The following is a 25,909-nucleotide window of genomic DNA, read 5'->3' as shown; positions in this document are numbered from 1 at the left end:
AATATTGAACCAATATTGAGTAGTTTTCAACAATAAAGTCGTTGACTAAATTCTCTTGACATATTGTTGAATAGTATTGACTATTGAAACATTGTTGAGTAGTTTCCAACAACAAAGTCGTTGACTAAATGCTGCTAACTTATTGTTGAATAAAATTGAGTCACGAGCAATATTGAGTTTCGAAGTACATGTGAAAAACACACGCACATATGTATGTGTGCGTCTTTTGCACAGATATGTTGCTTTACTGATCACTTGATCACCATTGCATATATACAGGGTGTTGTTTCATGTTACTTGAACCGTAGACGTATATACACGTGTTTCAGCTAACTTTACTCAGAGTTTAAAAATATTCCGATGCACCATAAGACGATGCGACCAAATGCATGTTGCTCACTCTTGTACGTGTCACGCTATTCTTGTATTTTCCCTAAGTACTTAATTAGTCAAGAAAATTAGCCATTCTGAAGGAACAAAGTTAGGCGAAAAATTCTATTTAGAAAGCTCTAGAGCACTTTGCAAAACGTCCTGTTAGGCAATTTCTCACTTTCTATCTATTAAGTGTTAGTGTTTTTCAGCTTACTGCGGATGCCCGTGAAATAGAAAAAATATCACCTGACATATCCGCTTGCGCGCCGTGCCTGCAGCGCTCCCAAACGAGCATACCATCGAGCAGGGTGTGTTGCCGCTTAAAAGGCGACAGGGCAGTGACGAAGGCGTTGGCTGTGGTATTGACGCCAGCGACGTGCTTCCCTCGCTGCGGTTCATGATGGCGATAAGCAGACGGGTGTTCACACCGGTTAAATGGTATGTTTTCGTTTGTGCGCAGAAGGCTTAGGAGCAGTGCAATCACGACTCGCAGGCGGGCATATGTCACGTGGTGCTTTTTCTATTTCGCGAGCACCCGCAGTAAGCTGAAAAACAATAATACTTAACAGATAGAAAGACAGAAACTGTTTATTCGGACGTGTTGCCAACAGCTCTGCAACTTTCTAATTGGAATTTCTTTCCTAACTTCCTTAAGCTTCAGAAGTTGGTTAATTATGCTTGACTAATTAGCTAATTAAGCAAAAATACACAAATAGCGCTACACGCTACATACCAAAGGGAGCAACATGCATTTAGTCGCGTCGTCATAGAGTTTACACTCGGCCTAAAGTTAGCAGAAACACCCTGCATATATATATATATATATATATATATATATATATATATATATATATATATATATATGCAGTTTCAGAAGACAAACGTCCCTACAAGCAGTGACAAACAACCGATGATGGGACGCATCCTGCATTTCCATCGGCGTCCATTATAAGGGGCCAATGCCCTGGCTGTGTTAGGAAACGGCATTGCATGCCTCCATGTTAAATATGGTCAAGGTGGCGGAGAACGTTAACAAAATTCAAGTCTGGGGTTTGACGTGCCAAAACCACGCTTTGATTATGAGCCGCACCGTAGTAAGAAACGCCCTATTTATTTTTGCCATCTGGGGTCCTTTAACCTGCACCGAACGCACAGTACACGGTCGTTTTTGCATTTCACCCCAATCGAAATGCAGCCGCCGCGGCCGGCATTAGATCCCAAGCACTCGGGTTAGTAGAGCAACAGCTCAGCCACTATGCCACCACGGTGGGTGCGGCGGAGAAAGGAGTGAACATCGTATTTACAGAGTGCGTTTCGCTTACCCGTTAGCGCGCTATACAGAACGAAATGAAAAGCTTGGCCGATATGTACGACATGGTGCTCATATTTCACATGGAGGCCAAATTCTTTTCTGTGACCTAGACGGGGTGCTGGCGAATGTGTTCTGAATCTGCTCGGCCACCAAGCACAATCTGCGCTGCTATACGTTCTCGGTGACAAATCGCACAGCGCAGGAGCACACGCACAAATGTTTAAAGAATGGGACGACAGACCGCCCGCAGTTTGCCATGACGTCGAAATAAGAAGCACAAACAGCGACGTTTCTGTACTTTTCTGGTCAATAGTTCAGTTCGCATGGTTGCGGCACGCATTACTTTTTTTTTTTAATCCAAACGACGAAAACTGTGCGCGCACAAATTAGCGCGGCGTTTGTGACGTTTGAATTTGGCGCCTTTTCCCGCGCATGCCATTAGCTCCGGCCGGTGCACTGCGTTACTGCGCTAAAGAAAGTAGTTCATCAAAGAAGCGAAGCAATAGACTTTTATACACTTGCAAATCGTAACAATTGTTCAGTAATAACATGAAATTACATAACTTGTTATCCAATGGTACAATTTATGATAATATAAGCGTGTATTTGTATGAGTGTACATGTATGATTGCGCGTTTGCGCTGTTGAAGCTTGGCGCATTCCGGCGAGTTCGTGGACGCCGTTAGCTTGAGAGTTTCCTGCGTTTTCTGTGTTCTTTGTGTGCTTCGCTGTGACATCTTTGGAATATTCCTGCGTGTTGCTCGCTTTTTATGGACTTGTTGCCTCGAAGATCGCCATGATCGCCTCCGACTCAGCGACATCAAGGGTGAGTGAGTGTTTCGAATTCCCCTTGTTCGTCCATTGCGACGCGGTGAACGGAAGCGGGGAAATGATTTCAGCGCTTGTGCGTGTCTTCCGCGCGCCTCTTTTCTAGTTTTCATTCCTAGTACTATCCTTCCGTTGCGAGAATGGGGTGTACAGCACTAGATTTGTGGTAGATAACGTGGAGTTTTGTCCTGGTTTAACTTTACACTCCGCTTGTGGTGACGTAAGGCAGCTCTGTGGTGCCACCTAAAACAGGGCATGTTGTACGCCATGATTTCTGATACGGTGTTCGAGCACCGATTGAGTTAGCCTTATTAATGAGCGCAAAACAATGCGACGTGAAACCATCCGATCTGTACTGTAATCGAAGATATTTCGTTTGCGCCACGCTAGTACAAGGCGTGTGAGCGAGCTTTCAGCAAAAAGGGGGGGGGGGGGGGGTGCGGTGGGATTGGCGAAAGTGTGTTCTGTTGCGCTGTTCCCTTCAGGATCGAGTGACTCCGCGGTGCTTCAAGGCCACTATCTGACACGCCGTGCGGCCGATGTTCGCGCGATCGGAAAACACAGAGGAGGCTGTCGCGCAATAATAATAAAGAATTTCAAGGGTGTACATGCGATACGTGAGATACAATAGGGGTGATGCCACAGAGTGCTGCGAAATCATCGAGTTATACGCCTTGCCAACCGCGTGCGTTTTGTATTCCCCCAGGTCGCGCGCATTCAACTTTATTTTTTCATCTTCTCCGTTCGTCGCCATCGAGTGCTTCGCCCAAACGGCTTCGCGTAGGCGCTCTTTGCATTCACGGAAAGGCAGATTTCATGGCACTCCAGGTCCTACAACATTCAAAATAATGTAATTTCGTGAAATTGCAGCTTTTCGCGCCGCTTCAGTAACTGATTTAACAATAGTTTTAAAATCAGTAAAGGAACGAGATGCCTGGCATATCTGCGTTGTCGTCCCACTGTGTTTCGAGGCGGCATGTATACGTTATCGGCAACATAAACATCAATAATTAGCATTGTTTCTTGTGACCATAGAAGTAGCTAGTTATGTCGAAAAGCAATTTTTGCTTTGAATCAGAGCACTATAGAGTGAACAGATTGAAAGGGGAGCGCATCGTTGTGAACTAAATCACGACGCTTTGCCACAAGCTTGGAATAATGCTTTGTCTAAAGAGCAGTTCTGTGAAATTCTTTCTTTGAGAGTAAGCAAAACTTCAGTAGCATCAGGTAGACGGGGAGTAAAAGAATGTAACGCTGGTTTTATATGAAGGAGCTGCCTTTAATATGTGGCCATAACAGTTAAGTAGATGCGTGGAAATAATGTTTAGAGTAACTAGAGGAATGTGAAATAAATTTTTTGACAAGCTCACACTGCCATTGGCAAGAGCGGCCACACTTTAGTGTATTCAATGACTAGTCATTTGTATCCGTCCATTTATGTCAGCCTAATGGTCCATGTAGCTCTTTTGATTGTCGCTTTTGCTGCATCGTGGCTTCACGTTTTAATAGTGACATCTTTTTTCAGATTCCAAATGAGCTGGGAGAGGCCCCAGCTGGAACGGTAAAAGTGAATTCTTTGGCCATCCATTCTGTAGCGTCACGATGATCAAATACAGTGATACCGTGAAAATGTATTGCAGGAAGCAGAAAAAACAACAACATTGCTGATGCAACTGCAACGCATTTGCTCCAGTGATCAATTGGTGCAGAGTGCCTTCATTAGGAGACATGGTGCCTTTAAGCACGCAGCTTAAAGACTTTGCAACTGCACCGGGACTGGGAGTGAATTTCATTGTCACTTGTGAACATATTAAACGCGGAATGTGCCTTTTTCAGTGTATATGCCTGATATGAGAGGGGCGTTCAGAAACTTAGTGTGGACATTAGTGGTCTGCATGAGTGCACATCTTTCTAGTTTTACCAGAATGAAGGTATTATGACCTATGTCATACAGCAGTGCACAGCTAGAGGTATCAAACCAGAACAGCAGCACCCTTTGAGAAAGTTGGCTGAAGAACGAGCAGCGATCGGGGCTTTCTGCATTTCAAGGGCCAAATTCCAAAAAGATTGATGCCGAGCTGGATGGTGTGAAGTGCCGGTCACCACATGCTGTAGCCAGCATGGCATTTTTAATCTCCTTGGCATTATGTCTCGTTAAGATACAGAAATTGCATCACTGCTCATAAAGAAATTGGAAATTGGGAGGTTGAGGGGAAGTGGAAGGGCTCCCCTCTGGAGCAGCTAGTGCATGCCCTTTGCTATACTGATAATCCTACCTTAATGAGAACCAGTGATGCGTGTTAACCTATTACGCAGCCAAGTGCATTCCTTGTTTTGTATTAAGGGGACACTAATGACACCTTAAATGAACTTAAAGTAAAGCATCGTCTTAAATAACTACTTCTGTAACTTTCTTGGTAGTTGTTTGATTATTAGAGAAAATAAAGCACAAAGTTCAATTTTCTGAGTATCACCCCAAAATCTTTGTGCTGACACCTCATTGTGACATCATGGATTCCAAGTATTTTTTCAAACTTGGGCTGTATTGGTTCTGTAAAAGTTCCTGACGCTTTTTATTTTGGGTTTTTGGAATACGATGAAGAACATCTTTATTTGTAAAAAAAATTGCTACACCTCAACAGACATCATCAAAATCCATGACGTCACAGCAAGCGGGTGTGGTAACTTCAAGGCAGCACTGCCACCAATCTTTCCTCTTGCTGCTTTTACAGTTTACTCAGCCTCTTGTCACGGTATGAGTGAATCTCTTGAATTGTAGGAAGGTCATGTACAGATACATCTAAAATAATTTTTCTCTTTAGTGCTTTCATGCCGTAGTTGCTTAGGGGTGTTGGCACAGCTCCGCTAAGCACGAGGTCACAGGATCAAACAGCCGCATTTTGATGGAGGTGAAATACAAAATTGCCCAGGTACCTTGCAGCCTGATTTGGTAAAAATTAGTCCAGAGTTCCCCACTAAGGCGTGCCTAAACATCAGATTGTCGTTTTGGCACTTAAAACGCCAGAATTTAATTAATTTAATTTTGCTTTAGTGCTCCTTTAAGCTGTAGAATTCATGATCTTTGCAAAAACTCATGCTCAAAGTATTCTCCATAAAGATTAAATAAACAGTAGATATAAGTGTCTATTTATATTTTGAATTGTGGTGATACGTGATGACTATTAGAACGGTGGTACAACGAGACAGACAGAATTGTAATACAATGTATGACGGCACGATGATGCACATCGAGGAAATGACTGAGTTTCCCTAGAGGTCCCTGACATGGATATCAACTGACTGTCCACAAACTTCTGAGTTCACTCCGTGATCTTGTGCAGCCTGTGCTTTGCGAGTCGATTAATTTAATTGAGGTGGTGGTTGGCACATACTGTCCTTGCAGCTTATGTACATTTCATACAGTGGAGTGGAATCTCACATATTACTTCTGCAGCACAGCGAGCTAACGTGACGTGTAGTGGTAATCTTAGTAATGATTGACAATCATGTCCCTCTTTGAGCTCCTAATGCTGCTTGCCAACACAAGCAGCAGCAGTTGCCCAAGATAGCAGGAAGGAGATTCATTGAAAAGTGGCATATGCCCAGGGTCGCATACCCAGTCACCCAAGCTGTTCCAACGGCTGATTTTGAACTCTTCCCTTAACGTAGCAGCCCAATCTCCCCATTAGACCATGGACTACCTATTGACACAAATGGATGGGAAAATAGAGACAAACACCTGAAAATATGAAGTATCCTAAGAATGGTAATCACAATAAATAGTACTAGATGTGCATTAGCGCAAGCTCTTGGGCCAGTTGGTGCGTGATGAACTTGAAAAAGGGGGGTACCAGCAAAACAAAGGACGCGCACACACGTAAAAGGCGTTAGACAGGGACGGACGCTGGTCCGTCCCAACGTCCGTCCTTGTCTAATGCCGTTTCCTTGTGTGCGTGTCATTTGTGTTTCGCTGGTATTCCCCTTTTTCAAGTACTAGATGTTTGGATACTTTGGTTTATTATTCTTGTTTGTGCTGGATTGTTTTTCTGAAACATGTGGCGTCCAGACAGCATAAGAAGCTTGTAAGAAGTCAAGTTTAGCAATCTAGATTTGCAACAGGTACTTTTGTAATTTATTTGCAGTAGGGCTGTTGTGTGAATGTGCTTGAAAGGCTTAAAACTGTTTTGCTAACATTTACTTAAACATGCAGGTTCACATAGGTTGAAGGAGTGCACATTGAGAAGGTTATCCTGGCACAGTTTACCATGGCCTGCCATGGTGGACCAGGAAAGTTTGCAAGGGCCTTGCTTCACCATGTGTTCACAGAGGAGGAGCTCATGGGCCATTTGGGCTTTGGAAATAACACCAAGGGGCAAAAAAGGCTCTTGACCCCACCAGGGTCAGTGCTGTTATAAGCAAGTACCATATATCCTTTCTGGTTGCATTTTTACATTCACATTTTTTTCTAAAATTATGAACTTGCCATTGGCATAACAAATGACTTTCAAGTAGCCCGTGTGTGCAGTTGTATGCGACAGTAGCCTACTATTTGGAGTGACTGTTCGTACGATCTTAAGTGCGTAATGCCGCCATACTCAAATGCTTCTAAAATTTAAAAGCTGCCTTCACTGCTGAAAGTTTTTAGTGGCTCCACCACATAAAATGAGCTGCATTTGCGCATTAGCAGTGTTACTTGGCTGTCATTGCAAGGAATAGTTGTCTGTGAAGCACGCTCCAAATCTATTGGCATGGAGGACATGTTTAGTTAGCCTGAAAATGTTATTCTAATACGCGAATTGCGGAGAAGGTATGCTCAAGTGTGGTTACTGCTCAGCTCGAGCAGGAGCATGTTCACCAAATTGCAGAAGTCAAAACAGCTCTCCAGGTTCTGAGATGTGAAACAGTAGTTTCACCAATTTTAACAGACCACATCGAATTAAGGTTGCTCCTATATTGAAGGAGGTCCATGTGATGCCGGATAGCAGCCTTTTAGCAGAGGGAACCTGAGTGGTGTGGCAATTTTCTTTTGGTTGTTTCAATCAAAGAAACAACATGGACAGAGTTGCAAGCATTGCTGTCAACAGCACTATGTTTAGTGGGCGCTTGCTCATTCTAAGCACTTAACCTATGACTCGTATTTATTAATGCACACTTTATCACTTTGTATTCTAAGATATGAAAAAAATATTTATGTGGCTTTCCCCCATATACTTCAATAAATTCAGAATAGGCTCTTGGGGCCTAATGTATAAAGCTTCTTACAGACCATCGGACATGTCCACTACTCCCATTCTGAAATTGTTAGAATTGATTCCTGCTTCCTTACTTCACCTACCTGTTAACAGGGTTATTATGAACCATTGCCAAGTAGATTATGGGCTTAAATTAATCAAAAAGATGAATGGGCTTTTCTGTCGCTCTTGTTTAGCCGGTTGAGGATCACATTTTGGGGAGAAATATGCCTCTCTAATTTAGGAGTTATAAATATTGTGGTGTGCAAATGCTCAAAACTTTCGAATTGAATAGTGTCCTATTCAAATTAGTCTTTGAATGGTCACTATTTGTAAATGCGAGTATTATTCTAATATTTCGAAACACCAATAAAACATGAAACTTGAGCCAAAGTACGGTAAATGTTCACCTGCAATAACATAGTGTAGACATAAAACGTAACAACTTGTAATAGCAGACCAGGCTACGTTACTTCAGTAGCTGTACTTTAGAGGCTGTACAGCAATCATTTATGCTTACTGAAGAGTCCTGTGCATGTGAAGAAACTTTCTGCTGCTCCATTTGTGCTTTTAATAAACAGCTTTTCATAACATAACAATGACAGAAACTTGCTAACTTTAATAATACTAGGATGTGAGCCTCATCTTACATTAATTGTGATATCAGCTGTTCATTATTCAGAAACTATCCATTATTTGATTTGCTTCTAGCATTATTCGGTTCAGCCTCAAAAATCACTTTTCGCGCACCCTTAATATTTTTATTGCAGATTTAAGTTCTTCAGAGTGACATTCCGAGAAAATAAACTGGTAAATAATATTTTTAAATAACAATAAAGTGGCAATACCATTTCAGTATTTGCAGTTTTACATGTTTTATTTTTTTATGCAGGATAAAGCAGCATAATTTTTTTGTGTAATGAAACTTACAAAAAACTTATGGCAACACTCCCAAATTACTGCAATGACAGACACCAAGGAGCTAGGTGAAAAATCAGTTTTGGAGAAACCCAAGGAGCGACAGCACTATAAGAATATTTTCTAGAAGTCTCAGAAGATTGCAGCACCTCCAGTGGGATGCTAGGCAACACTTTGTTCTGAAAAGGCAAATTTTTTTCAGAACGTTCCATCACAGCCACAGATGTACGGCAGTGAACCCTAAAAGGGTTAAAGAAGTCAGTCCTATCGCATATGGCTCTTAAAAGATGGCATTTCTTCGTCTCTGTCACATTCTGCATGTGTCATGCTAAGCAGCTTGGTGCACTACATGGAATCCTCATTAGAACAGTAATTCAGTCGTCGAGGCAGAAAACATACTTCACTGTAAGCAGTGTATTCTTTAATGTAGAAAGTCTTAAGTCATTGTAAGGCGAGAAGTACATTCCGATTGCATGTGAACTCAGGAAACCTAACATCAAATGAAGCTACACTCAGTTGTAGTGACATGACAGTATTGTATTGGAGCATGGAAAAGCACAGTGAAGTGCAGCAAATTTTAATTATGAAAGTTACAAGAAATAATTTTAGTTGTCAGTTCAGGTTTATTTATGAACGACATGAATTTGTTTCACCATTTCGTTTCTCAGCAAGCAAAGCTCACATCTTTGACATTGAGGATATTCATAAAGTTATTTTGCTACAGTGTTTTGTTCCTCTTTGCCCTTTCCTGCATTTGACACTTAGTGGAGTCCTGTGCCGCACTGAATAAATTTAAATGGTCATGCTGTAAAGCTGTACCCGTGGAAAGTTGGACTAAAGCAACACAAATACATAAATCAATTTCGTTATAACGAGGGCAGATTGCATGCCATTCTTTTGCATGTGGAAGTTGCTTTTTAAAACTTGTTCTGGCTTCTTGTTTTTGCAGGCTTCACGTGTCGCAAATTGCCTGGTACCAACATGCCCTATGTAAAGAACTGTGGCCTCGCTTCTCGCATGGGATCAATAACCTCTCAAGAGCCCAAGTTGGACAGCTCAAACCAAAACACAAGTGTTGTGCTTTTGTAACTCTCGACATTTTTATGTTCTGTGTTAGTCTCCTGAAGGGCCCAATTTGGATTTCTCAAATGAGCTTACAAATGTTGTGCCTTTCTATGCCTTCACATTTTTATGTTAATTTTATTTATGTTAATTATGCTAGTCTCCTGAGAAGTCCACATTGGATTGCTCAATCCAGAATACAAGTGCTGTGCTTTGTTATAGTTCACTACATTTTTATGTTAGTTTTTGATATGGTTCTAGTAAGGAAAGTGTTTCCTTATTAATATATTTTTTAAGTATCTTAAGCCATTTCATGCCAAACCACCCAATTTTGTCAAGAACTGTTCCATTATGGCAAACCATTTCAAGTTTGCTTGATTTTGAGTAGGTACAATGAGAAAATTTGCTTTCGTACATACACTTGAGTCATTCCAGGGCAACCAACCAACGTTTTTTTGACCATCACAGATATAGTTGAAGCTCCAAACTCTTGCTCCCCATTTATTTTCCTTCGCAAAAAATTTTTTTGAACTTAGGCAAAAATTTATTGTTCTTGCCCAGCTAAGCTAGAAGGCACTGATACACGTTTCTTCTGAAAGGGAAATTGTATGATCCAAATATTCAGATGGTGTTCATGTCAAGAGACTGAAGTGGTGTGAGTGCCAAAATTTGCAAAGTTTGAATTTTCTTCTAACGTAGGGAAATACAGAAGGCACAAAATAAATATAAAATCAGACTGGTTGACTTGGGATAGCTGCAAAATATTTCAAGCCTTAGAGGTTCAGTTGATCAGCTAAAAAACTGTAAAGTTCAAATTTTTTGCAAAAAGCTTTGTGTTGAAGGTAAAAAAATTAGCTTTGGTGGTTGGCACAAAAGTATATGTCGCCCATCGTTACACAGCCCTACATGTCTGCTATACATGTGACAAGTAACAAAAAGGTATTATTGTTTAAGTGCGATAAATTATTTTTTATAATGTTGATTTGTGGATCACACATACAGCATAAATATAGCATAAATATATGAAGCCATGTCATCTAGTAAGGAAATATTGTTAATATAATTAGCCACAAGAACTATTCAACAAACTGACTGCCTTTTTTATCATTGCGAAGGCAGGTGACGTATAGCGCTGCAGCTGCAGTCTCAATTCGTATTTTTTTAACATGAACGCAAGAAGTGGTTGCCAATGGTGTCTGACCACATCAGACTAAACATGGCACATATGACTTTTATAGATGAGCATGTTCCGGCTCTAAAACAGTGGTAGCAAACAACACCACAAGAATTTGTTCGTACTCATGTAGGTTTTCAGTCCTAATTATGAAGGTGTTTTCTACTTGCATCGTCATTGGGCTTCAGGGAGCAGGGCACAAAGTGTCCTGCTCCCTCTATGTTGCATTGCACTGCGACATGCCCTTTAAAATGCTTTGTATAAACAATATCAGCGCTCTTTCTGGATTTACTGTCTACATAATAGCTGATATTTCTTTTTGTAAACTGCACGAACCATATCTTTTAGCACTGCAGGATTCCCTCACGTATTTAATATGTACGAGGTCTGTTAGAAAAGTATTTGACCTTTTTTTGCGAACACCTGATGAATATGTAACAGGTGCGTTTTCATCAGCCGCCCTTGAACCTTTGTGCGCATGCACGAATTTTTTCCTGCCTGCCAATAGCGTGACTTGCTGGGACGCAGCATTTGAATGAGGTAGTACACAGTGCTCTCGTCGGTTTTTTATTGCAAGGAAAATGGCGGAGTGACTGGAGCAGTGCTACTGCATCAAATTTTGCCAGAAACTGGGCGACAGCCAAGTGAAAACCATTTCGAAGATTCAGACTGCTTTTGGTGACTATGCTATGAGCAGCACACAGATTAAGGAGTAGTACAACCAGTTTAAAGACGGCCACGCATCGGTGGAGAGCGAGCCACGCTCCAGTCGGCCATCAACATGCCGAAATGACCAGGTCATTGCCGAAGTGAACACCGTGGTGATGCGGGACTGTCGTGTGACTATCCAAGAAATTGTGGAAGAGGTGGGCATCAGCACATTTTATCCACATTCCATTATCACTGAAGATTTGGCCATGTAGAGAGTTGCACCGAAATTCGTTCCCAAACTGCTCATGGTGGAGCTAAAGCAACTTCGTGTTGAAGTCTCACAGACATTCTGGATTCCACAAACAGTGACCCCAACTTCATGAACACCACAATCACTGGTGACAAGTCTTGGGGGTATGTTTACGACCCGGAAACCAAATCCCAGTCATTACAGTGGAAGCATTCCACGTCACCAACCAAAGACCGCTAAGTGCGCATCAACGTTAAAGTGTTGCTGACTGCTTTCTTTGACTCCCGCAGTGTGGTACACCACGGGTACGCACCACAGGGTCAAACAATCACTAAAGACTACTACAGGGATGTCCTCCATGGCCTATGTGATGCTGTGTGGCGCAAGATACCGAAGTTGTCAACAGGAAATTGGCGCATCCATGACGACAATGCTTTTCTCGCACTTGATTCAGACTTTTTTGGCGAATAACCAGACTCCTGTAGTTCGACAGGCTCCTTACTCTCCGGATGTGGCCGCCTGCGACTTCTGGCTGTTTCCCAAAATCAAGAGGCCATTGAAAGAAGCGCGATTTCAGACAAGAGAAGACATTATGGCTGCAACGACAGCTGAGCTAAACTCCATTCGGAAAGAGGCCTTCTCGGAATGCTTCTAACAATGGCAGCACTGCTGGGAGAATTGACTGGAGTCCCAAAGAGACTACTTTGAGGGTGATTAGGTTTCCAATGCTCCAGTTATGCCAGTTTTTTTTTTTTCTTCAGCCAAAGGTCAGATACTTTTCTAACAGACCTCGTATTGATAGTTTATGTGCAATGGCTGTATGGTTTACCTGGCCCACACCAAACACAAGCCTCGTTGCGTTGGAGCATGTGGCCCTTGGCAATAAAATGCAGACCCTAACACCGCTTCTCTGTCATCTGTGTGGAGACAAAGCCAGCTTTGTCGTGTGCATTCCCAGCCGGCAAGCTGTGCGCACATCCGAGAAAAGTCGGTGCTGACAAAATTTCAAAAAAGAATTTCTCGCATTTAAAAATAATGCCTTCTTTAACTTCACACATGCATAGCAGACATGTAGAGCTATCCAATAATGTATCACATATTTTTTGGCCAACTACGAAAGCTGTTTTTTCCTTCAACATGAAGCTTCTTGCAAAAGATTAGAATTTGTTTTTTTTTTTACAGGCGATCAGCTGAACCTTCAAAGCGGCACATATTTTTTTGCTATACTATGTCACTTGGGCTACCATTCTGTATTTAAGTTCTGTCCTGTGAATTTTTCGTTACTAAAAAAAAATCTAACGGATTGCAATTTGACTCATTTTTGCCGGTGCCAAAAGCAATTGAAGTATTCAAATATTTGAAAAATTGGCTATTTTGGCAGTTGCATCACTTCACCGTATTTCCACGCACACCATTTGAAGGCCTCGATCAATACAATGTGCATTTGAAAAAGAATGTTGATTGATGTCCTCTAGCTCAGCTGAGCAGGAAAACTAAACTGTCACCAAAATGCTACAAAATATCTGGCAAAAATTAATAAAAGTGGGTAACGAGTTTTGAACTCTAGTAAACACATGGCAATGTTTCAGCTATATGTGTGGTGTCAAAAAAACACTGGTCGATTCGGCATGGAATCGCACACCTGCAAGTGCATCTGTGCCATTATCAGAGTTCAGTAAAAACTGCATTTTACATAGCTTTGTAAACATGGTTTATTGCTATCTAAAATACATGAGTAAAAATTAATAGGTATAAGTCGGCTTAAATTTAAAATGCAACAAAAAATCTCCGGTAATGGCGATGATGTGCCTTTCATGTTTGCATGAAACCATATCTTTTTCTGAATTCTTTCGTTATTTTTTTGTGACAGTGAATAAAATTGAACTCAGAAAAGGAGTAACTTTGTTTTATTCCAGCACATCACTAATAGTTTTTTTTTCATATAAAAATCTGAAGTAGTTAATATGAATAAGTCGCTTGATATGGAATGACCTGCGCAGGAACGTTATCATGGCAGAAAACGCAACTGTATCATGTAACAGCAATGCAGCATAATAAACTGCTCCCATAAGCATCACTTATTGTGATCGCCATATTTCAGAAGTATGTAAGGTTTACTGAAATTGGCACACACCATTCAACCAACAAATAAGGATTGTACAGTGGTCCTTTTTCAGTTTTACAGATTTTTTTAAAGTTGTCTGTGCCAGGTAGCATAATTTTTGTTCTTGAGCTGGATTATTCAGAGGTGGACATTACTAGCACAAGAAATGGAAACATTAAACTGATTCTCATAAATTTATTAATTCACTTAAACATCACGGCACATATTTCAGTTTGCAAATTGTAGCCAGTGAGGTTGAAAGACATATTCACTTGAAATTAATTTCCAGGTTGACACCAGTTGCGAGATTTTTTCATAAATGTGAGAGAAATACATGGGCATTCCGGTTACTTTTGTGCTTCAATGCATAACAGTGCGTTTTGTTAACAAAAACGTGCTACAGCAGTGCATTTCTACAGCCAGTTTGATGGCATGTGTCTCGTTACTGGTGTCATTCTGGAAGTTCGTTCTTAGTGCATACACCTTGTAAAATTACCGTCTACAATTCGTAAAAACTATTAGGAACTGAGTTTTTCTTAATCAGCTGACTGGTGTCTTGATTTCTCATGCAAGTAATGTTTGGCACTCTGTATCTAGAATTATGTTAGCTGCAACAGTCCGTGTTTAATAAATTCCATGAAACTTAAAGATAACCACCCTGCATATCAGGTCTCATTTGAGTGCTGTGGGCTCAAGCAAATCGTGCCATGGTAATAATACCACTGGCTCCCTAATAGAGAAAGCAAGTACCTTTTTTGAGTGTTCTTATTGACAGTCATGTCAGTCTGCTTCTACATTTATTTATTTAGGTATTTATTTTTTAAAATTTATTTCTTTTGGGAAATGTGTTTTACTTGAGGGCCACACATACTACACCTTCAGTATTCAATTTTGTTATGGTGTCAAGCTGCAGGAAGTTTGTACTGTGCAATAGTTTTTAAGAAGTTTCTGATGTTCTCAAACTACAAATGGTTGTACATTTACACAGATGTTTGGTTACAAATAAACAGTTCACCTAGAAAAATGGTTTTTGTCTGCATCAGTTCAGCACTCTTGGTTTTGTGGAGGACCATTCACTCTGACAATTGAAAAAAGTGGCATAACAGTACTGCTAGCAGTTTTGCAATATGTTTTATTACAGGCAATCTAGGAGCATGTTTTGAGCCCAGGGTGACAGAGGCCTGCGATACAAAACGGCTGTATTTAAATTTTATCCCTATCCTCTCACAGCAAACATACCAACAAACATATGCAACATAGCTCAGCAGTATTTTAAGGTAAGTGCAGGTTTAAACTGCTAAATACCCAGTGGGGCATAAAGGGATTTCAACATAATTTGTGTTGATGTTCAACAGATCTGCAACAATTCTTCCATGGGCTTTCAATATCGACGAACAACACATTTCAACAATACGTCAATGGGCTTTCAATTTTGAGACTGAACACATCTTCAACAATGCTTCAATGGGCTTTCAACATTGACGAACAACACATTTCAACAATACCTCAATGGGCTTTCAATTTTGAGCTTCAACAATGCTTCAATGGCCTTTCAACATTGACAAACAACACATTTCAACAATACGTCAATTGGGTTTCAACATTGACAAACAACACATCTTCAACAATGCTTCAATGGGCTTTCAGCATTGAAGTACACCATAGTTTCAACGATATGCCAATGATCTTTCAAATTGAGAGGCCACAATGATGTTTCCAGTGAATGTCGCGGGCCAATTATCAACACTTGTCAACAATTTCCTCAATGATGTTTCAACAATTCCTCGATGATCTTTCAAGGTCATTTGTTGACGTTGAACAATGATACGTCAATAACCTTTCAACAATTTTTTTTGTAAGGGACTCCAATGCGCAAGCTCCTGTAGATATATGACGCGCGAAAAATCCACCTGCTGCTTTCCTTTCTTCGAACCGCGTGTAGGCAGTGAAAAACTTCAAATGAATGAACGAAACGTATTTTGCACGTGCCGGCATATATAGAGCGCAAGGTTCTTTTAACCGTCCCGCGGGTTCCACAGCTGGTGTATAGTTTGCCGAGGCAAGGTCGCCTTGAAAACTCTTCTAAAAAAAAATGTCATTCTTTCTTTTTTTTTTTTCATTTTACAGAGATAGCTGTTACGGGCTCACTTTCCCGTAGCCGGGAATTCTTACTTATAGGAGGTAGCGAGCGAAAACTATACGCGCAAGCATATTGCTTTCACACCAGTCTCACTTCGCGCGTTTCATTGGGCAGTGAAATATTTACGTGCGACGCTTTCTACAGAATGTTTGTATATAGCATGTATGTGTATGCTATATACATACTATGCTATGTATATAGCATCGATACAGCTTGTCGATGAAGTCGTCCTAATATCCCACCGGGATGCAGTGGCGTAGCGCTCCCCAGCTAAAGGTCGCGCGTTCGATGCCGTCCGCGGCGGCAGCATTTCGATGGGGGCTGCAAGTGCATAAAAAAAGAAAGCTCGTGTACTTAGATTTCAGGTGCACGTTAAAAGGAAACCGCCTGGTGGTCAAAATAAATATGGAACCCTCCACCACGGCGTTCCACGTGGTCGTATCGTGGTTTTGGCTCGTAAACACCCAGAATAATATAATTAAAAAAAGTTTACTGGCTTTTTAGCGGCAAATGCGAGAGAAAAGCGTTAGCATTACGTCGCGCCGCCTTGAGGGTCCAGGACCCACGATTTTAAACCGTGCTCACCACATTGCAGAGTGCTCAGGAGCTCACTCGACACAGGTCCTGCCTCTTCGAGGAGCCAATTAAGCGCAACTGACGGTGATGCGCAACAGGCCACCATCATTTGCAACACACACACACACACACACACACACACACACACACACACACACACACACACACATATATATATATATATATATATATATATATATATATATATATATATATCAGGGTGTACACGAGCCGTATGTAAAAATACCGAAAGATATCTATAGCGGCTCCACAGCAACCGTAGTCCTCCATAACGAAAGCAACAAAATCCCAATAAAGAAAGGCGTCAGGCAGGGAGATACGATCTCTCCAATGCTATTCACAGCGTGTTTACAGGAGGTATTCAGAGACCTGGAGTGGGAAGAATTGGGGATAAAAGTTGATAGAGAATACCTTAGCAACTTGCGATTCGATGGTGATATTGCCTTGCTTAGTAACTCAGGAGACCAATTGCAATGCATGCTCACTGACCCGGAGAGGCAAAGCAGAAGGGTGGGTCTGAAAATTAATCTACAGAAAACTAAAGTAATGTTTAACAGTCTCGGAAGAGAACAGCAGTTTACGATAGGTAGCGAGGCACTGGAAGTGGTAAGGGAATACATCTACTTAGGGCAGGTAGTAACCACGGATCCGGATCATGAGACTGAAATAACCAGAAGAATAAGAATGGGCTGGGGTGCGTTTGGCAGGCATTCTCAAATCATGAACAGCAGGCTGCCACTATCCCTCAAGAGGAAAGTGTATAACAGCTGTGTCTTACCAGTACTCACCTACGGGGCAGAAACCTGGAGGCTTACGAAAGGCTTCTGCTGAAATTGAGGACGACGCAACGAGCCATGGAAAGAAGAATGATAGGTGTAACGTTAAGGGATAAGAAAAGAGCAGATTGGGTGAGGGAGCAAACGCGGGTAAATGACATCTTAGTTGAAATCAAGAAAAAGAAATGGGCATGGGCCGGACATGTAATGAGGAGGGAAGATAACCGATGGTCATTAAGGGTTACGGACTGGATTCCAAGGGAAGGAAAGCGTAGTAGGGGGCGGCAGAAAGTTAGGTGGGCGGATAACATTAAGACGTTTGCAGGGACAACATGGCCACGATTAGTACATGACCGGGGTAGTTGAAGAAGTATGGGAGAGGCCTTTGCCCTGCAGTGGGCGTAACTAGGATGATGATGATGATGATGATGATGATGATGATGATGCAGGACGAAGACCTCTCCCTGCGATCTCCAATTACCCCTGTATGATTCAGCATTGGCTCCTTTTACATATTTACTAATTGATTCCACATTTGGTACAACACATACAGATCACTGATTTATTTCACGACCACGAACCAATTATGGTCTGAAACTGTTACATCATGTCTGCCCAGAATTCAAGATATGTTTAACGGATGGACAACTCGCGTCTCTTATATCTAAGGTAGCTATATTGTTATTGCTGCCCTGAATGTGCTTTGTGTTTATTTTTGCGTTTTCTTGTCTCAAATACTTGTTATGTATATCATATGCCATTCACTGAAGGAATTTTCCAGCAGTGTCTATTTCCTTGCAACCTGTATTTTACCTGTGGTTGGTGTGTCTAGTCATGCTAGCGAAAGGCGGCTTTTTGCCCCTTCATACTACCAACTAAGGCGCATTACGCTAAGTACTGATGCGATGGTATAAAGCAAATCAAGTCAAAGGACCCCATGGTGGAAGGCAACAGCTGCGGAAACCAAGCACGTACCCAGGGGTGGTGGGGGCCCGCCCTCTCCCCCGAAGTTTAGCGGCATACCCCCCTGCCCTCCCCGCCCACGTCACCACTCCTAACACACATTCCTAAAGCGCCGCCAAATCAATCTTGAGGGTTGACAGCTATTCCGTGGTCACCATTTTGCTGCGTTTTTCACTTGTTTTGGTTGGCGGTAGTTATCGGCATCTTCTGGGGTGTGAAGGCCGGTTTTCTGATCGATTCGTATTTCCTCGAGTGATGGCTCACCGCGACACTGGCTCGTAGCCATATACCCGCGATATGGGTTAAATAAAGCGCAAATTAAAATAATGTGAAACAGCGTCCATCACCAAGCCCTGCAATAATCGTTAAACCCGTAAGCAATATGACTGTCACCTGTTAGTTACCTCGTCTGGTTTTTTCCCTAATTGTACAGCACTTCTCGTGCAAAGTTGGTTTCCGGAAACAAGAATCGCAAGGAGCTGAGAGATAAAGGTATCTTCTAAGGGAGAGAGTAGAGGCGACAGCCAAATAAAAATGAAAAGCGAAAATTAGCAAATGTAACAGTTGTTTGTGAAAAATATTTATGGACCAACATCTTTTTATTTAAAAAGGAAGTAGAGAAAACGACGCTTATACAGTTGTCAGTCGAACGGCCTGACGTAGCCACTTCTCTGTTGTGCTTATGTTGGTGTTTTTTTCATTTTAAGACGAAAAGTTACCTTGGACTGGGCCCCCCCCCCCCCCTCCCACGAAAAAAAAACATCATCTTATCGAACTAAGACTCCGGGCTCCTGCATGCACCACATGCCAGGAACTTTACTCTCCAAGCTGGCATCTCGTCACCACTGCTTATCTGTCTGTGTTGCGAGACAGGAAGCGCATGAGCCTCATAGACCGGTGGCATTTCGGTCGGTGAAGGAATCACCCAACGGATGGCACATCCCGCGACCACCGAAACGCAACGGGGATATGGCGTGCTTGGCATTAAATTTTCCAAAATCGGAATTTTCCATATGCCTACCGTGCACCAAGCCGGCTCTACATGGGTTTCTCGAGCTGGCTTTTATTGCACCATCACCAAATCTTTAACAAGGCCTTCATAGAATCCGTCGGATGCATTATTTTCTTATGGCGATTCGCCTTACGTGACGGACAAGTTTCCTCGTTGAGTAAGCGTAGAAATGCGTAAGCATTTAATAACATCTGAGGACACCTAAGCACTTCTTATGAGTCGTGAATGCGAAAGCATTAATGTCCATTTGAACATCGCTGAGCGGTGCTTCGAGTTGTGAACTTCTCGTGGGCAAGGGAGCGCCATGAGACCCTTGGCCGACGGCTCCTTGACAACAGAAGGCAGGTGCACTTTGACCAGTGACGTCATGCTGTCTTGCTCGACTGCCATAGAATCTAATGGGGGTCGCTCCCGAGTAAGCCACGGTTATTCTGGCCGGCTTTCGTCACGTCGGGCTTGGCAAGAAAAATTTCGGTCCAAGTAGCTTCAATTCATCAAGCCGAGTGCACAGGCCTGCTATCTAAGAGGCGTTGGCTTGGTGCGTTCTGATTTGCCCTTACAAGATGGAAGAACTCTGGCCTTCGAGAGCTTGTGTGGACGAGGAGGAATGCGCGGATGACTCAGGCTCTCGAGAGCGAGGGTGACGTGCCGTCCCGTCTTCCCTCGCGCAACATCCGGTGCGCTATCGGGCAGCAGGCGTTCCCTTTCGCCCGCTTTGCTCCCCCGAGGCATGCTGATGACGTGGCGTCGCAGCCAGTGGGAATTTAGGTGACGTTTTTCGCTCGTAGGGGGTGGGGGGGACGACAGGCGCCGTGTTTTTCGCTCTATGGGCCCTTTGATGCTCTCGCATCGAAACGGGAATACTTCCCTGGAAAAAACATCACCTCGTTTATTTATTTGTAGGCTGCGTGCGTATGCTTGAACAGCGTTGGGATCACATCAAAACGTTCTCGATAAGTGCCTGTCCTAACGCACTTGGCGATCTAGCTTGCGACTATGAGCAAATTATCTGTATAGAAAGATTTACAGTTGATTGTTTGCAGAAATCTTCATTGAATAATATTCAGACAAACGTACTCATATTGTGGCTGAGAAGTTACAAGTAATTACACTTGTAATCGCGAGACGCCTGCTAAGTTTTAGAAAGGGGCGGCATGTTTGTATCTCTGCAGTGCTTTTATTTTAATTAGAAAGGTGTTTTATGCCGTTTTATGTGGTCGGCCATTAGAGAAACGCTTCGAAATCAGCGGATGTCACCTCTGACCTATATGTGGCGGATGGCAGTTTCATTTTAACAGAAGCCACTGCGATTTCTTCAAAGTTACCCGGAAATGCTGGTTAATTGAGCGCTCTTATTCATTTCTGATGATGCCAACACGAAATTCCCCAAAATTTTTTTTGCTTTTTTGCAGGTGGCCGGTGCGGTAATAGCATTCGGGGTAATACTGGTGCAGACTGGAAGCGACTCGCCGCGACAGTCGGACGTGCATCAAAGCGACGCGTCGACTTGTCTGAAGGAACGATCTCTGCAGTTTAACCGAATGGTATGGCGAGAAGATAAACCTCCGAAAGTCTATAAAATGCATCACAGAAAGACGATTCTATACTGCATTCGTACGGAAAAAGAACTGCTTTTACTGCGACGTGCCGTTAAAAACTTCATACTGCACTTTCTCTGTCCTTTTCTCTATCTGGCTGTTGCGATGCGCCGTCAACGGCAAGTTGTCGTTTTTACGGTGTCCTCGCCGTCATGCCACTTATGCATTCTTGTTGTGATCGTCCCCGCCACATGGCGCAAAAGAAGATAGTGGAACAAACATTACCTACCACCGGCAGGAACAGCAACCCGCACTATATGTAGAATGAACGCCCCTGTAGTAGAGCTCGGCGAACACAGTCGAGAGTCAATTCACTCACTCACTCAAACTCCGACCAACCCGTGAACAGAGTCCGAGTGAGGGGACCCTAACACAAGTACATACATACATACATACATACATACATACATACATACATACATACATACATACATACATACATTTCAATGGTTTGTACTGTGGTGAAGCCAACTCCTTGCCGCCTCTTGTTCTGCAGTGAAGGCCAAATATTAATTTCCCAGAAAAAAATATCCGTTTCAGGCAGGCAAAAGAAATTCCCTCCAAAGAGCTGTTTGCTTGCATTGATCACTCCGCACGCATTCGCAGACGCCGTTTTTCGCGATAACGATACGAATGGCCACATATTAATTTTCCCGAAATAATAAAAAAACGGTAAGCCCACGAAAATATCCGTTTCGGGCAAGTAAAATGTGTCATATGTAAGAGGCATGGGACGCAAAAAGAAGAGGACGATGTGCGCCGACCGGTCCGAATGGCACGAGCCCTCGAGGCGCGTGACCCGAGGTGTGATCGGAGGAGAAGCGGCGCCAAGGTGGGATTATCGACGTGGCTATGGGCCAAGAAGGTCGGAGCGCCAGCTTCGTACTGGCGACGGGACCCATGAAGGTTCGGACAGGCCCGTGACGCTGGCGACCCAGGGTGTGCCCGTCGACCTCGGCGACGTTCGAGCGAGGCTTCCAGGACCTGCTGCAGCCTCCCACGGCAGTGCCGGGCACTCCAGGAATTGGATCCCTCTTCTTCGGCAGACCAGCACGAACGGTAGTCCCCGGGGCGTACCGCCGGCACTCGGATAAGAAGCGATGGAGCCCGGTGTTAGGCCTAGCCAGGCAGGCCTGAGTGCCACGTCACCGACATAATTCGGGACGCCAGCATCCGAGACGGAGGAGCTGGCCGGCCGATACCAAGGAAGCAAAACTTGTGGAATCGGCGGGAGCACTGACGGGGACCAAGAGCCGACACACATCGGACTTGGAGTGACATGCGACGACGGAACCTTGTAAGAGCGTTCCTTTTTGTTAGCGTGCAGCCATAGGTCAGGGTTGCCGGACTATTGCGCGAAATGCGCTAAGGACGCCCGTAGGCGAAGATAAGGACATTGTTTTGGCTAAGCAAGTTCGGAGTTTTATTTTTGTCAGTTGAGTTTTGAGTTCCGTTTTGAGTGTGTTTTATTTTGGGTTTGCTATTAGTAAAGTCTATTTGCTGTGCTCGCCTGCGTCTCCTGACTCCATCTCTCCCAACATCCGCAAGGACCCGAAATCAGTGTGACCAAATGAATTCTTTCGAAAGAACTGTTTGTTTGCATAGATCATTCCACACGCATTCGCAGACGCCGTTTTACGCGATAACGAGATGAATAGCCACATATTAATTTTCCCCCCAAAAGTGAAACCATGGTAAGCCCACGAAAATATCCGTTTTAGGCAGGTGAAATAAATTCCCTCCAAAGAGCTGTTAGCTGGCGTAGATCACTCCGCACGCATTCGCAGACGTCGTTTTATGCGATAACGATACGAATGGCCACATGTTAATTTTTCCCCAAAACATGAAAAAACGGTAAGCCTATAGCTTATAGGCTATAGCGTGGGCACGGGATAGGGGCAACCATCCAGTCGCCGCTAAACCCTTTTTGCTTCTTCATACAGTTCATCGCGCTTCTTGGAGCATGGCTGTATCCCTCGACATGCGCATGTGCGGTTTCACCAGTTCTCATCTATAATGACTCACCGACACCGCTGCCAGTTCTGCTATCTGACGCAAGTCAAGCTCTTTGGTGCCAGCACGTAATCCAGGGCGTCATCTTCATACCTTTGCACACGCATTCACAGCCGCCAGGAGCGACATCTCCCTTCTGGTTCTACTTAAGCAGCTGCCTTTGTCCGGCCACTTTCAGTGGGCACGGGATAACGGCAACCATGCAGTCGCATCTAAACCCTTTTTGCTTCTTCATGCAGTTCAACGTGCTTCTTGGAGCATGGCTGTATCCCTCGACCTGCGCATGTGCGGTTTCACCAGTGCTCATCTATAATGACTCACCGACACCGCTGCCAGTTCTGCTATCTGATGCAAGTCAAGATCTTTGGTGCCAGCAAGTAACCCAGGGCACCATCTTCATACCTTTGCACACGGATTCACAACCGCCAGGAGCGACATCTCCCTTCTGGCTCTACTTAAGCAGCTGCCTTCGTCCGGCCACATTCAGTGGGCAAGGGATAACGGCAACCATGCAGTCGCATCTAAACCCTTTTTGCTTCTTCATGCAGTTCAACGTGCTTCTTGGAGCATGGCTGTATCCCTCGACCTGCGCATGTGCGGTTTCACCAGTGCTCATCTATAATGACTCACCGACACCGCTGCCAGTTCTGCTATCTGATGTAAGTCAAGATCTTTGGAGCCAGCAAGTAACCCAGGGCACCATCTTCATACCTTTGCACACGGATTCACAACCGCCAGGAGCGACATCTCCCTTCTGGCTCTACTTAAGCAGCTGGCTTCGTCCGGCCACGATCAGTGGGCACGGGATAGCGGCAACCATGCAGTCGCCGCTAAACCCTTTTTCCTTCTTCATGCAGGTCTGTGGAGCTCCGTCTATTTACTCTAAACGTACAAGTAACGTCTGTCTGCTGCTTTTCCTGTGCCCAAGTGTATTTTTTGCCTCACTGTCTGAATGTGCGTTTGTTGCAAGGCTACTCAACCTATGTGGTGACGTTGAACTTAATCCGGGACGCGCAACTGACACGCAGTACAAAGAACTTCTCGCAGCCATTCCTGCCCTTTCAGCAAAAATAGATTCACGACACACAGAGGTAATGAGTGGTCTCGCCGAATTAAAAGAAAAGCAAGCTCAATTAAGTAATCAAGTGTCCGATTTAACCACTAGATTAACGACAGTTGAATCACTTGAGCTTAACCCGTCGTCAGCTGACATATCTGCAGTTATAGCTCACGCCGTTAAAACTGAAAATGCCTCCCTCCTGACACGTCTCGATGATCTAGAAGATCGCTCCCGCCGGGATAACTTTTATTGTATTTCTGACACTCCGTCAGAAACATGGACGCAGTCCGAAAAATTGGTATGGGAAATTTTATCTCATCTTAAGCTTGAGGTACCCGAGAATATGGTATGTAGAGCCCACCGACTTGGCTCGTATACTGCTATTAAGACTTGCCCGATTGCAATGAAATTTTCTTGCTCAAAACTAAAGGATAAAATTCTGGCACTAAAATCTAATCTGAAATCCACTGGGGTATCTGTGGGTGAAGATTTTTGCCGAGCAACGCGCCAGTCTAGGAAGAAGCTGCTTGATTTTGCTAAGGCATCGGGCCAGACATAACTCAATACGGCTAAACAAGTTGTTTTTGAACAAGAAGTGCTGCATTTACTGTTCTACCACTGACAATGTATGCGAAGTTAATATACCACGTGCAGCACGCTCTTCAGTTCGGTCGCATCAAGCGGTCGAAGGAAATGGTTCCGCATAGCTAGCACATGCGCAATCTAATAACACCATATCTGTTTTTTTTTTTTCACTAACGTGCGAAGTCTACTAAATAAACGTGCTGCAGTGTCCTCACTGATTATTCATGCGCTGCTGACATCGTATGTCTCACCGAAACATGGCTCTCTGCTCGGCTAAAAAAAGAGCGAAATTTTTGATTGTGAGAAACTGCATTCATGTTATCGCTGCGATCGTGGTGTGCGATCAGGTGGAGGTGTCTTGATTGCAGTTACTGAAACGCTCACTTCGAACTCAGTTTCCATAGAAACACCACTTGAACTTGTTTGCGTGCGCATCGTACTCGAAAACAGAGATATTTTTTGCACATGCTATCGCCCTTCAACTGCTTCGACATCATTTTGCGATGACCTTCATGCCGCATTGAACAAATTAGTTGTCAGATACCCTAACGCGCGCCTTTTTCTTCTTGGTGACTTCAACTTTCCCGATATCATTTGGCTTAACGACACGGCAACGTCCTAGTCTTCTCAGAGTACCCGGTTTATAAACACTTGTTTGGATTTCCACTTCACCCAGCTTCTACTGAAACCAACGTGCGTGCCTGCCTCTTCATCTAACATACTAGACCTGATTCTCGCTGCGAACTCTGACACAGTTTCCCCAATTCTTTACTTAAAAGGGTTAAGTGATCACCTTGCACTCACTTTTCATATCAACACACGGGCTCCTGTTAAGAAAACTACGAAGGTGATCCGCGATTACAGCGAAGCCGACTTGGCTTCCATTACCGCTGAAATGGAAAATTTCGCAGCTTCTTACATCGCTAATTGCGATCAGCACTTTGTTGAAGAAAACTGGTGCATTTTCAAAAATAAATTGTCACTAATCGAACGTTTCGCACTGCAAAGAACAGTCGCTTGCAAGCCACGGTCCCTTTGGTTCAACCCCTTTTTGAAGCGACTACGTAACAAAAAAAGCGGTTGTTTCGTCGCGCAAAAGCTTCACGCAGTGACGTTACTTGGTCCGCTTGCTACCGCACTGAAAGTGACTACAACGCAGCCGCCGCTAGTGTGAAACAGCATTTTTATTCTGTTACACTTCCGTCTATCTTGCAAAGTAATCCTCGTAAATTCTGGACCATAGTTAACGGTACTCCAAGCAAA

At 43.5% G+C, this 25,909-nt stretch overlaps 2 long non-coding RNA genes across 2 annotated transcripts in view; both read left to right on the top strand.

Moving 5' to 3' along the window:
- The window catches only part of LOC126544743 (uncharacterized), a 29,024-nt gene extending 6,529 nt beyond the window's left edge, over positions 1–22,495 (top strand). The window contains exon 2 of the long non-coding RNA XR_007602217.2: positions 20,803–22,495. This is a non-coding gene — a long non-coding RNA (uncharacterized lncRNA). The remainder of the gene's footprint in view (positions 1–20,802) is intronic.
- Positions 2,354–6,920, top strand: LOC140213591 (uncharacterized). Its single transcript, XR_011890479.1, has 3 exons — positions 2,354–2,510; positions 4,038–4,073; positions 6,723–6,920. It is a non-coding gene; the product is annotated as an uncharacterized lncRNA (long non-coding RNA).
- Positions 22,496–25,909: the final 3,414 nt, after the last annotated feature.

The sequence above is a fragment of the Dermacentor andersoni genome, chromosome 10 (assembly GCF_023375885.2).
Source record: "Dermacentor andersoni chromosome 10, qqDerAnde1_hic_scaffold, whole genome shotgun sequence".
NCBI classification, from domain to species: domain Eukaryota; kingdom Metazoa; phylum Arthropoda; class Arachnida; order Ixodida; family Ixodidae; genus Dermacentor; species Dermacentor andersoni.
The sequence above is the reverse complement of the archived record's forward strand: the minus strand, read 5'-3'. Positions and strand labels throughout refer to the sequence as shown.